Source organism: Equus asinus, chromosome 3, assembly GCF_041296235.1.
Source record: "Equus asinus isolate D_3611 breed Donkey chromosome 3, EquAss-T2T_v2, whole genome shotgun sequence".
Classification (NCBI taxonomy): Eukaryota; Metazoa; Chordata; class Mammalia; order Perissodactyla; family Equidae; genus Equus; species Equus asinus.
Window position 1 is genome coordinate 143,399,680 of NC_091792.1, and position 14,124 is coordinate 143,413,803.

Sequence of the window (14,124 nt, forward strand, 5' to 3'; positions counted from 1 at the left end):
TCTTTCGCCTGAGACCAGCCTCGGCCCAATATTGCTCATCCACATGGGTGGTTCTATCTGGTTTGCTTTTTCCTAGCTCTTATACCCCTTAGCATTTTCACTCTAAAGTCATGCTGTCAAAACACAGAGCCAGAAGCTCTCTGAGCAAGGACTTTCTGTGAGTGGCAGGAGCAGGAACGACTCAGTTCTGGCTTGTTCTTCTCTAGCTAAAAGGACCACGATCAGCTTGTAACTCACCTGGCTCAGCATGCCATATTTATGTGGGAAATAAATCATGTGCATTGCCTGAAAGGTAGGAGCACAGAGCGTCCAGTTCTTGCCACATCCAAGTGTGACTCTCAGGAAATCAAAACCCCTCTCTTCTTTAGGGATAGCTAATATTGTGATTTTAAGCACTTTCTTATATCAGAAAAATCAGTTATGGATCTCTAACTTTCTTCTTCTACAGATGTAGCGAAGGCAGGATATTAAGTGGGTGGTGGTTATCAGCATTGATGCTCAAACACCATTGACTCTGTCTCACTTCTCCCACTCCAGGTAACAATCAGACAAGGTCAGTTGCCTTCAGCTAATCATCTGGTCCTTGGTTACACAAAGTCAATAGAATGTAAGGAGACATGAGGTAAATGTGCTAATAGAAATCTTTAGGCAGTGGTTGAGGAGGTAGCAAGGAGTTATACCCAAGACCAGGCAAGAACAGGCGACATTTTGGCCATGCAATGACTTCTAAGGAACAAGCAGGAACAAAATCTTTTTAGAGATTATTTGGCACAAATGTGCTTCTTAAACCACAGAGGACAATTCTGTCAATCACTGGAAGAGCAAGGAGGCTTCCAAGATAGTTAGGAGCCACCACAAATTATTCACAAGATGCTCTCACCTCAGGTACTTCTTATTATATCCAGCTTTGTGAATTAAGAATTCAGCACAGAAACAAGAAGAAGCAGGGAGAGAAATAAAGATTGTTTTTGCTGAGCTTCATGAGTTAAGGACATAACTGCAATAGATTGCTGTCCAAGAGATTGAGAATCTTTGTACTGTGTACATTAGCACTGATACCAGGAAATAATTTGCCTTGTGGAGACCAGCATGGAACAAAGAAACACAGAAGCAAACCATGTAGACCAAGGCTAATGGACTAAAATCAGGCTCTGGTCAAAAAAAAGTGACACCATCATAGATATTTCTAGCTAAGAGACTGTCTTACACATATGGAGCTGTCAGAGACTGAGGTGCACCAACACTTTGCCCTGACTTTTTTTTGTTCAGGGCAAATTTTCAGACCTGGCAGGGAAGGTGATATAGCAAAGTTATTAAAGAGACAGCTTTAAGAGTTACATTGTCTTGGTTTGTGCCCTGGTTGTGTGGCCCACTAGTTGTATCAATCTGCTATTGCCACAACAAAGCTGAATAACAAATTACTCCACAGCTCAGGCAAACACAAAGTAGAATCTTTTTTCACCCAGGTTTTCTGTGAGACAGGTGGGGCTTAGATGATCTAGTCAGGGCTCATCCAGTCTTGGCATCGGAACAACAGTTCAGTTCAGGTATACTCCATGTATCTTTCTTTCTTCTAAGACTGACAGGCTACTTGGGTTGTGTTCTTGTAACAGGGAAGACAGAAGTGCAAGAGTGAAAGTCCAACCACATGCAAGCGTGTTTCACACTTTCCTTACGTCATATCTAATTACTCCGTGTTGACTGAAGCAAGTCACAAGACCAACTCCTAAATGAAAGGGTAATACACTCAACCCTCTATGAGGCCAAATCAAGTATCTTGGCCAACTCCAGTATCAGTGGGGCAGGGATGCACAATCTTCCAATAGATGCATGGGCTGGAGGGAAGGAAGTGAATGTTTGAGAAACAATAATCAAATTTACCATACTGGCTCTTTGGCCTTGAGCGTTTTGCTAAACCTGTGTTAGCCTCAGTTTACTCACCTGAAAACAAGGAAAATAAAGGTGCCCAGAACAAATGGATGTAAGCATTAAATTGGATAATATGTTTAGTGTTTAGTGAAGTTCCTGGTCCATAGTAATCATGCAATGAATGTTAGCTATTATCTGTCTATCATCATCACCATCCTTCATAGATTTCACTGTCATCTCCTTGCTAGACTCACACTTGGTCATTAATTTCCAAGTGTTGTAATAGTCAGTTTTCTTAGATGTAAGCAACAGAAATGATTCTGTTGGATTGAATCAGAAAAAGAATTTAGTGAAAGAAATACTGCAGACTCAAACTCAGGAAGTGGTCAGGATAGCAGCAGGAAATTTCACTGAGACCATCCATTACTCACAAGGATAGAGCTGTCACTGCCATTGAACTTTGGATGCTACCACTGTTTTGCTGTTGTTTCTGGCCTTGGGCATATGGAAGCTGAATGCTCCTGCTCCCTTACAGGCCCCACTTGAATAGACTTCCCTGTGTCTATCTTCCTGGTAAAAGTCCCTAGCAGATGCATCTTATTGGCTGGGCATAGGTTACATGCGCATGAGAAGAGTTTGGCAAAGTGATTCTTGACTTTTGCTTTTTGACATTTATAGCAGAGTTAAGTTGTCTCCCTTCAAGACATGTTTCAAAGGGAATCCTTCAAACATTGAAAAGGGTTTCCGATTTGAGGCAGACCAAAATGTCAAAGGCCCTTGAAACCATGGTCTCTACTTCCCAAATACAGGTTTTGCCTCTGGATTGTGACTTCTGGAAAGTGTACAAAAGGAAATCTGTGTTACCTTTACCATTTACCATTATTTGCAAATAATGAATCATCTCAATGTGAAATTTCCTTGCATTTACTGTGTAACTTTGTGTTTCTCTCCTTAGTACTCATGCTAATTGTGGGTGATTTTCAGTTTTCCCCATTTTTTCTATCAAATGGTTTATGTTACTGAATTCAAACAAGTAATTTGGTATCGGGCCTTTGAGTTTCAATTTTAAGTTTTTAGCTCTACTTAAGGTGTATCAAGGCATACATGCATGTATTAGTAGGACTTAGAACATGTGTTCTCCATGTGGAACCTATCAGGCATTACTAATGGGAGGTGCCTAAACTGATGGGTATCTCACTGACATCGTCCATACTATTCTCAGTTGGCCACATAACAATGATTTTATGGGTGTAGTACCCCGCAACTATAGGTCAGCTTGAAGCAGCTGACAAGTACCCTCTTTCTGGGAGAGTAGAAAATGCATAGTCTCAGATCGAATCTTGGTGCTTCAATTTGCTGGCTGTGTGTCCTTGGGAAAGTTAGATAACTTTTCTGAGCTTCAGTTTTTGTTTCCCAGGAATATACCAATTCTTACCTTGGAAGGTTCTTGCAAGCATTGAAGAATGTGCATATTAACCTTAGGTCACCTTTTTTTTTTTTTTTTAATCCATTCTGCTCTAACCGGGCTGTTTTTTCCCTCTTGCTTGAACAAGACAAGTTTCTTCCTGTCGTCAGGGTCTTTTTTATGTCCTTTACCATTTATGCTTGCCACCAGCAACATTCATTTATTCATTTATGTAACAGATATTTATTGAGTGCCTTCTCTGTGTTAGGTGCTAGGGATGTATCAATGTACGAGACAAACAAGGATGCTTTCCTTCTTAAAGCTTACATTCCAGTTAGGAGAATAGTCTTAAATTAGCATGTTAGAAGGTGGTAAGGATTAAAGGGAAAAGTAAACCAGGGAAGGATTAGGGGAGGGTTAGGTCTGGAGCTACAATTTAAGTGAGATGGTCTGGTACAGATTACTAGGTCACTGTGTTCCCTGGTATCTGGGAAGACTTTCCAGCCCCTTGAGGTGAGATGGGGCCATGTCACTAGTTTGGGTCAATGGGTTAGTAGTAAAGTGATGTGATCACTTCCATGTAGGGCATTTAAGAGAGGCTGTGCATTCTGCATGGCCATTTTTCCTCTGCCACTGAGGCCATGGAGGCTGCCTGCTCCTGATAATGTCAATGAAAGATGGCAGTCTTTATCAACCTAGCTCCCTCAGTGATTGTGTGGGGTACAGACCACCTGTCCCTCCAACTACAGATTTGTTGTGTTAGACCAGTAATATTAATTTCTTAATTTGTTACTACCATATCACTTAGTTTATCCCGACTAATACAGTTGGTTAGACAAGGACTCACTGAAAAGGTGACTTGAGTGACTAAATGAGGTGGGGGAGTGAATAGATATTTCATCTCAGATGTCAGCTTAAAAATGATCCTTCCTCGGGGCTGGCCCCGTGGCCGAGTGGTTAAGTTCGCGCGCTCCCCTGCAGGCGGCCCAGTGTTTCGTTAGTTCGAATCCTGGGTGCGGACATGGCACTACTCATCAGACCACGCTGAGGCAGCGTCCCACATGCCACAACTAGAAGAACGCACAACGAAGAATACACAACTATGTACCGGGGGGCTTTGGGGAGAAAAAGGAAAAAATAAAATCTAAAAAAAAAAAAAAAAAAAAAAAAAGATCCTTCCTCACTATTTTCTCAATGCTCCAAAATCTTAAAATTCCACAAGTATAAGGATGCATTTGTTTCGTTTTGTTTTTAATTGAATTTCCAGCATTGTAGGACTTCAATACATCTTTGAAAATGAATAAATGAATGAACAATTATATAATTGAATGAATGAATCTCACAAAAAAATCGTTAGGAAAGAAAAAATAGTAACCATTACTATTGTATTTAACACTTAATCTCTTTTTTTGCCCCTCTCGCTTCTTTATGTTGTTCTTCAAAAAGAATGATAATAGATATTTAATTAAGCTTTTTTGATTAACAGTGTTATTAATTATAAGATTTATTTGGATACAAGGGAAATAGAGTTATTTTGAAGCTGAAGGGCTGCTACATATGTCATAGTTTTATGACTACTGGGGCATAGTTAATGATAGCCAATAATATCTAATATTTATTTACAGAAAGATGATTTCATGCCAGTAATATACTAAGCCTTCCCATGTATTAACTTATTCAATCCTCATAATGGCTCTAATGGTAGGTCCCACTGTTTCTCCATTTTATACATAAAAAAACCAAGGAAGTAGAGGGGTTGAGTAACTTGCCTAAATTCCTACAGCTGATACGTGACAGAGCTGGGACTTGAGCTCAGCTCCTCTGGTCCCAGAGCTGTATCATTCAAACCAGTATACAGCCTCCTCCTGGACTAACCCCCTGCCTCTTGATGAGCTACTAGAAGTTGCAAGGTCCCCAGCAGACAGGTTCACTGGTCTCAAACTTATGCTTTGCCGTTCATGTTACTCAGCTCCTCTTAATATGTCTACTTCTCGCTGGATCCATCTTCTTCTCTCACCATAAACTCAATTATTCTTCCTGTCTACAGATCTTTCTGAACTTTGCCACTTTGCTTACACTCTGCCTTTCTCATAAGCTCAGTGACCCCTCATGCCTTGACCCTACATCAGGGCTTCTCTCACTGTAAATCCTTTCAGTTTCAATTCTTGTTACTGACTTTCCAGTTTTTTCAGAAATCAATCAAGAGTCCATCAGACCCTTAGAAGTAGCTCATATCTGGGCACCAGTCAGATCACAATTTCTTGGGCATCTCATAGGTCACCTGTGTTGGGGCTAGCAACCAATGGTGTAATCATCTGTGGCCAAGGGAGCTAAGACTTATGGCAGAAACAATGTTGCCTAAGGACTCCCAGAGTCAAGTGCTTGATTGTTGTTGTTTACTTAGAAAAGTTTATGGACGTAAAGGAATCCCAATTAATATTGTTTATGATGAGCTAGGCATCACACAAGACACTTAGACACACTGAATAATATGATGCTTCAAGGTAGACATTCTCATAATGTTCATTCTAAAGAGACGGATATTGTGGATCTAAACTTACCATGGCTAGAAAATAACAGAGCAGATATTCAGACTCTCTTGACATTTTTACTATACTAAACCAGAAGTGTCCTTCACACGTTTATTTTATTTAAAAATTTCTGCTTCCCTGCTACCTGAAATAAATAGAATGCTTGAAAGTCACCACTACTGTCAATATTAGAGACATGTCAAATGTTGTCACTTAGCCAGAAAGCTGCTTTGGAGTAACTGTGTAATATTATACAACATGACAAGCTCTCATCCACAGTGGCAACATTAAAGCTAGGGACATGTGGCTTGTGCAAAACCCTAAAGCCATTAGCTGAAATCCCAGGACCAGAAGGCTGAAGAATTCACCACTGAACCCAACACAGTCCCAGCCCTCAGAGCAGAGGCCACTCTGCACGGGTAGGTTATTTTCATTCAACGCAAAATGTGTGCCGACATTCAGCTTTCTGTTCTGGAGCTGGCTGGGCACGTTATCTTCTCAGTGTGGATTGGATGAGGGAAGTGAGAAGCAAACAGCAAATTCTTGGCAGCTGAAGACAGGCAGGCAACAGAAAGGAAGGGAGAAAAGCTGTCGGGGGATTGTGGAGGAGCCATTTGACTCTTGTGATGCTTTTGCTGTTTTTCTTCAGTCATCAGCCTGCTGTTTGTAAGCTTGATATTTTCTGATAAACTAAGGGTGAGAGGGAATCGTAAGAATAGAGACCAGAAGAGATCATTTACCTGCCTCTCTCTCTTTATCCAGGTTGTCACTGCCACAGCCAGGTTTTTAGCAGTTAAGATACTTCCATGAACAGGAATGTCCAAGTTGTAGAAAAACCCATTTAAATCACATAATGATTAAAAAATATAATTCATAATGCTACATAACTCTAAGTTCCTCGTTTAGAGTAGACTTAAAGTAAGGTTTGCTAATTTAATTCTCTGTGTTTGTTTTCTGCAGTATTGGCTTAATCAGAAGGTTGCTTTTCTTTTTGTTCACAATATGGTGGCCAATAGTGTCCAGGCTGTATGTTTCCTGGTTCTGGAAGAGAGAATTCTCCTCTCAGTAGTTCTTCTAGAAGAGCAGAGGAGTCTGTCTTTCAAAAGCTGCTGCCCAGGTATTCTCTGGTCTCATTTGCTCCACTTGAGTCACATGCCTAGTTCCAGTTCAATTGGTATGGCCGAGAGAGTGGGCTTTTCTGATTAGCTAAAGTTAATTAAGGATCACCCTTGGAGCTGAGGATGAAGTTAGCTCACTCTAACTGCAGGCTAAAAGTGAAAGGAAGGGTAGTTTTCTAGAAATCCTGTGCATCACTGGGGGAGGAAATATATTCAGGGTAACAACAACAGATCTCATGAAGCCCTTATTAAATCTCAGCTGGACTATGACAGGTCCCCTCATTGAGCTTCTTGCCTCTAGTCTCATCCCTTTTGCTCCATCTTTTCTACTTCTCCTGATGGCAACCAAATGAAATTTAAGCAGGTCATATAGCATACAAAGTCCTTTATGAGCTTCTTCCTAACTAGTTTCTTTTCTATCCCCTCTCCACAATGAACTGGGTGAAACTCCCTAAACATTTTTCCAAACTTCTCCATCTAACTAACTCTTCATTATTCTCAAAGGTTCAACTCAACCATTTCCCACTAGAGGACTTTCATGACCTTATTATCTTGGGCTAGTTTCTCCTACTCTGTGCTTTCATGGCAATCTGAGTTTACCCTCCATCACAGAAACATCCTACAGTACTGATTTGCTTACTTTTCCTTTCCCTTTCAAGAATGTGAGCTCCATAAAGGAAAGGTCCACAGCTCTGTATCCTTTGGTCCTGGGACTCCATATGGCATAATGTAAGTAGTCAGTCACTTAATGCATGTTTACTGAGTTATTGCTAATTGCTAGTAAACTCTGCTAGGTGATGCGGGCAGAAACAACAGTGTGAGCAGAAAACAAATTCAAACCCTGGTCCATATTGTCTTACATCCTATTCATTAAAAGAAAAATTAAAGAATAAAGAAGAAAATGTGAGAAAGAGTGTGAGGCATCTTCCAGCATCCAAGGAGATATATTGAAAAGAACATGAAACTGCCCTCTCTCTATGGGACCTCATTCTCTTTCTCTCTCTGAATTGCATTTTTATCACCTATAAAATAAGAAGCACTCCAATGCTTATTTAAAAAAAAACCCTTAATTTTCACTACATTCTACCCAATCTTTCTTTCTTTGTTTTCTTAAAAAATGGAGGGAGGGGGGAGTTGTTTTCATGCTGAGATGTTCCTCAGAATACTTGGGGGGACAACAACCACGTCAGCTCCTGTGAACATCGTTTCCATTCCTTTGAGCAGGCAAATGTTCAACAGTGGAGAGCCTTCCCCAGAGCCTTGGTCAATTTTCTTGGGTGAGAATCAAAAAGCATATTTAATACCAACTACTGATGCCAAGGCTGAAAAAAATAATATTATATTAAGTGGAAATTTAGTGAATTTAGTACCAATCTAAATCTCGCCTTGTTCTTCTGCCAATGCTTTGTTTCAACTGGCTGCCAAATAAACTTGAACCCAATTTTTAACTAATATTTAATGTTGGAAAGCTCTAGGGACATAATCTGTACTAGTATCAATGATACATTAACCTAATTAATTAAAAACGAGCTTATAATTAAGAAAACAAATAAACAAAGGCCATTTTTGTGAGGCAGTGCCCTCAATTTATTGTCATTTTTTTTTCTCCCATTTTGCTCACTTGCTAATTCTCAGAATTCAATAATCTGTACCGGGTTTCCCAGTCATTAGTATGAATTAACAACACTCCACTGTAATTCACTGTAATTCACCAGAGACAGAGTTTTGATAAATGGAGAAAGGGTTTTAATGGAGATCGGTGTCGGTGAAGCCAAATTGCAGGAAAGACTCGGTCCCTTTGGTCACTAGGCTTTCCTTCGGTTTCCCTATCCTGCATTCCCTGCCATCTTGTAAAATAAAAAGATAAAATAAATGAAATCCTTAAAAAAAACCCTAAATCGGAACCTAGGTTTTAATAAACTTAATATTAATACAGAGTTTGCATGATTAGAGTAAGGACTTCTAATCAATCCAGACAGATAAGATCACAGTCATAATTGCATTGGCTGTTATTATTTCCTTTTCATTTACGTGTATCAAATGGAAAATAAAGTCTTGAGATGTCTACAAATGGAAATGAAAATAATGGTTTTCAGTGATAATTTGATAGGAAGTAATTGGCCACCTGAAGAGAAAAACCCTCATCGTGGAAATAATTACAAATAATTGGTTACTACAAGATTGGACTATATTTGATACACTCAGTACCATAAATACTCTTAACTAACGATGCTAATGTGGGGGTTTGAGGAGTGTTAGCAACCATGTAAATTGGAGACAATAAAACAATTTATAGACTGGCTAACCACTTTCCAACTTTGACCCACAGACATGATTTGTTTGGCCAACAAAATTATTTTGAAATATATTTTAATTAGTTGTCAATACTTAAAGATGGAGATTTTATACAAAAATCAGGATTTATAGTTTTTCTTTTGAAAACTATTGAAATATCAGACAGCACTGGATTTTTATTACCACGGTGGCAAACATCCTGTGGAACCAGAACAGACACTAGAGCCACCCACAGGCCCCACTGACCCGCCTCACGCAAGGAGAAGCCAGCCTGGCCTTGAAGATGTTTGAGTCTGTGACTCTGGCTCTATAGCTTATCCTGTATTTATATAAGACTTTCGCATTTTATAGTAAGTTCACACTTCTTAACTTAATCCTCACAATAACTTTATAGAAGAGATGCAGCTTTTAGAAAAATAAAACTGAGGTTTTGTTTTAGTGGCTCACCCAAGGAGACAAAGCAGGAGCTGAAGAAGCCAGGACATGAATCCAAGTCTTTTGACTCCTAGTCACCTAACCTTTCTATTGAGCCCTGCTAACTCTTGTCTGAGAGCAATCACGCAACTCCTCATTGGAGTAATACGCGCACTCAGGTGAAGTAAACATCCTTTATTTGGAACCCAAAGTAGTAGCATTTGGCATCTTAGATGAAACAGTCTGTTTTATGTGAGAAATACTAAATGATCAAGAAACAAGATATGGTTCCAATTCAGACCCATAGGAAAATTTCTGGAAAGTTTCTTGGGATCATTTGTTTAGTTAGAAGAATAACCAATTTAAAATTTCCACTCCTAAACAGACCCTATTAGGTTTTACCCGTGGTAGGATATACATGTTTTTATTACTAGGTACTTGACTTTCTCCAACTTATGACACATTAATTCAAGCTTTTATTCAGGGAGATCAGAATCTTGAATAAGTTGAGTAGATAACATTATAAGTGGGGCCTCCTATAAATAAGACAATGTGAAATACAACATAAACAGTATTTTGGAATCCTTAGAAACTTCTGAGAATGTTCTCGGTGAACATTATTGACTAGAATGAAACTTTGTGTTTAACCCTTTACTTGGAGGTGGGTCTCCTGGAAGCTTTCCAGTGTCTGGCACTCCCACTTTCTCAGGAATTGCTTGGGCAGTAGCTGTGTCATTCTTTAATAGAATTTTTTTCCTGGTCCAACTTCATGATTCAGAAACAGCATCTCAACAGCAATTTCTCCATCCTTTTATTCATTTTAAGGTCAGACTAAGTGTGCACCGCCATAGCAATATAGGTCAATGGCCAACAAACATATGAAACAAATATTGAACCTTACTAGACAGAAAGAATTACAAGTTTAAAACACGTAGTTTAAACAAAGTAACAATGAGATATTATTAATTGCCTACTAAATAGGCAAAGAATTTTAAACTGATTGTACCCAAAAGTTCTAGGAAACTGGTATCTTTGTACATTACTGGTATGAATGTAAATTGATTCAACTTATCTGGAGGGAAAATAGTACTTGTATCAAAAACCTTGAAAATTTGAAAATAGTTTAAATTGGTATTATAATTACATGATTTGGAATTTATCATTTGGAAATGATTAAGAGTGAACACAAATATCTATTTATAAGCACGATAATCATCATGTTGCATTAGATTGTTAAAATTTAAGAATAATAATAACAATAATAATAAATTGGAAGCAAATTAAATTCCTAAGCATGGTGTATCTGATCCATTCTCAAATATGCATACACTTGAATTAACATACAGTCAGTGTTAATGTAGGAGAATATTTAATGATATAGAAATGTATCGCCAGAGTAAGTAAAGAAAAAAAGCTTTTGAAAAATATTTAACATAAGATCCTATTTCTGTGTATATGCAAACAACGTGATGTTAGAAATGTATGGAAGAATGCATTCTAAGATGCCAACTATGCTTATCTGAGTGGTGGGAATATGGATAGTTTTTCTCTTTTGTGTGTGCCTACATATATTTTTAAAATTCGTTTCAAAGAATATACATAACTTTGTCATTAAAAATAGAATTGAACATTTTAAAAACAAGTCGAATATTATTATTTCTTGGAATATTCAATAAATCCCATTTAAATGACACAGTCCCATATTATGTTCATTCCAAAGTTTCAGAGATCATTCAAATCTAAGCTTCTATCACATTTTGCTTGGACCACTGTCATAGATTCCTAATTTGCCATGTCATTCCACAGCTCAAAAACTCTTCTGTGGCTTTCCAGAGCATTCAGAATAAAATCCAAATTGTGTACCCGATCCTATTCGACCTGGTCCCTTGTCTGACACTTTCATCTTATCTCACAGCGCTATCCTTTCCTCCAATCAGTCACATGTTTTCTCCCACAGACCAAAAATCTTTCTGCCTTAGGGACATTTCACCTGCTGTTCTGCCTACCTGGAACATTCTCCCCTTTCTCTTCCTACTCCAGGCTCTTCCTGTGACTGGCTCTTTCTCACTTTCCACATTTTAGCTCAACTGTCACTTCCTGAGTACAGAGTAGTCATCTCCTGACAAAAACTGTCTGTGTCATCAACCTGTTTACAGCCTTTAGAGATCTTCTCACTACATCAGTTTTTCTTGCTTAGTTATTGTTTCACAGTAGTTATTAAATAATGATTATTTCTATATTATTGGTTTCTTTCTTCCAAAGTGCAAGCAGAGACCCACTTGGTTTATTCACTATTCCATCCTCAAGCAGAAGAAAGATGCGTTGTATGTTGAAGGTGCTTGAAAAAGAAAAGTTTCCCTCTGGGAATAGGAGGTTTTCTGTGAAGCTACACATGCACAGCCTCAGAAAGAAGAGAAACTGAAGGATGCCTCCAGATCCAAGGTGAGGACCTCAGGAGCTGGAGTTGGGGACATCCGCCCTTCACTCAGGAGACAGTGTGGTCAGTCATTGCTCTTCTCAGTTCATCTCTATTCTCTATTCTTCATGCAGCCTAGGGTTCTGACTATCTGCTTTTTCTGTATATTTTCCTATCTTCAGAACTTCTGCTGACTCAATTGTTATAATTTTGATAATACCTTACAGTTAGAGACTACTATAAAGCAAAATGACCATAACAGCATTTTGGTCCTTATTTCATGTAACTTCAAGACACCTGTATTAACACCAGCATAAATTCAATATTTTAATAAAAAGTAAAATATGATTGCTATCAACTTCTACACCAGTCCAACCCAACATAGATACAATGCAAGCTATGTATATAATTATAAATTTTCTAGTATCCACGTTAAAAAAGTAAAAAGAAAAACGTGGAATTAATGTCAATATTATGTTTTATTTAAACAAATATTTCAAAATATCTTTGCAGCTGATAATCAATATAAAGATACTGAAGCAATTTTTATTCTTTTATTTGTGCTAAGTTGTTGAAATCCAGTGTACACACCTATGGCAGATCTCAGTTTGGGCTAGCCACATTTCAAGTGTTCAATAGTCACATATGGTTGGAGACTGCAGTGTTGAGCAATATGCTTCTACACTTTGTATCAGATTTGGTTCCATTTGAGAGAACACTAAGGCTATTTGGGCCTTTTGGCTAAAGTAACCCCCGGGAAGATGATTGGGAAATTTGACCCTTGTTAGGATAAATAGTAGAGTTTGTGGTGTTGGAGGGACAGTAGTGATGAGATCCTGAGAAATGAATTTGATCCTATGAGGATAAAGGAGCAGGGAAAAAGGAGGAACCGAGCACTAGGGGAAGGGAGATGGTTAGGCTCTAGGGAGATAGCTAGAAATTATGCTTGGGAGAACCTCCCCACCTTTTCCCTGTCCTCTTCTCTCCCAATCCCCATACCTCACCCTCCTATTATTTTCCTTTCCAGGTGGCACCTGCTGCCACTCTACGCTAACCCTATCAGAGCCTCCAGAAGTATGTATGGACCCAAATTGGTCCTGGTGTGTATGAAAATGATAAGATGCTCACCTTGGAAATAAGAATGGAAAACATCAATAAAATACCTCGAAAGGATTTTAAACAAGGAGGAATGTGATTAGAACACTTGGTTCCATTAGTTTCTTTGTGTATTTCTAAAGTATTAAATGATTCAGATTTCAGATGTTTTTAAATTAAAATTTTTTTTAATTAATTAATTTTTTTGAGGAAGATTAGCCCTGAGCTAACATCTGCTGCCAATCCTCCTCTTTTTGCTGAGGAAGATTGGCCCTGAGCTAACATCCGTGCCCATCTTCCTCTACTTTATATGCGGGACACCTGTCACAGCATGGCTTGCCAAGCGGTGCCATGTCTGCACCAGGGATCCTAACTGGCGAACCCCAGGCTGCTGAAGCGGAACATGGGAACCTAACTGCTGCACAATCAGACCAGCCCCTCGGATGTTCTTTTAATGGTGAGATAATGATATCAAAGAAGAAAAAGGCTAGTGTTTTGGTATTTAAAAGTATCATGGTGCTTTCAATGTGGACTAACAAAACTGGTTATTACCATTACAAATCTCAGCTACCCTGGCCTCTTTCTTGTTTCAACTCTTATTCTCATCACTAAGGACAAATTCTCTCTGCATTTCTTCATTCAGATTCCTTAGTGAGATAATCTTATAGTCCCACTTTTTGCATTTGCCCAAATCATCACTTGCTGGCCTGTTTCTGGATGAACAGTTCTTGAGCCAGGTCATCCAATTGTTCAGCCACCTGTTGCCAGGAGAGGCAATATGACTCCCAGGGAGCAGTGGACAGATAAGCATAGCAAACGATATCTTTTAGTATACATGTGCACTGGGCAAGCTGGGTGGCCAGCTGGCTAGCTCCTTGGCTTTCTTCAAGGCAGTATGGAGTAGTAAATCAGAGCATGGACTAGGGAATCAGGCTTCCTGGGTCCAAATATTGATTACAGCAAGAACTAGTTGAATGTACT

The 14,124-nt window shown here is 38.9% G+C and overlaps 1 long non-coding RNA gene across 1 annotated transcript; it reads left to right on the forward strand.

Moving 5' to 3' along the window:
* Positions 1-6,366: 6,366 nt before the first annotated feature.
* On the forward strand, positions 6,367-13,225 carry LOC139044994 (uncharacterized). Its single transcript, XR_011502484.1, has 5 exons — positions 6,367-6,471; positions 6,766-6,922; positions 7,583-7,652; positions 11,895-12,074; positions 13,076-13,225. It is a non-coding gene; the product is annotated as an uncharacterized lncRNA (long non-coding RNA).
* Positions 13,226-14,124: the final 899 nt, after the last annotated feature.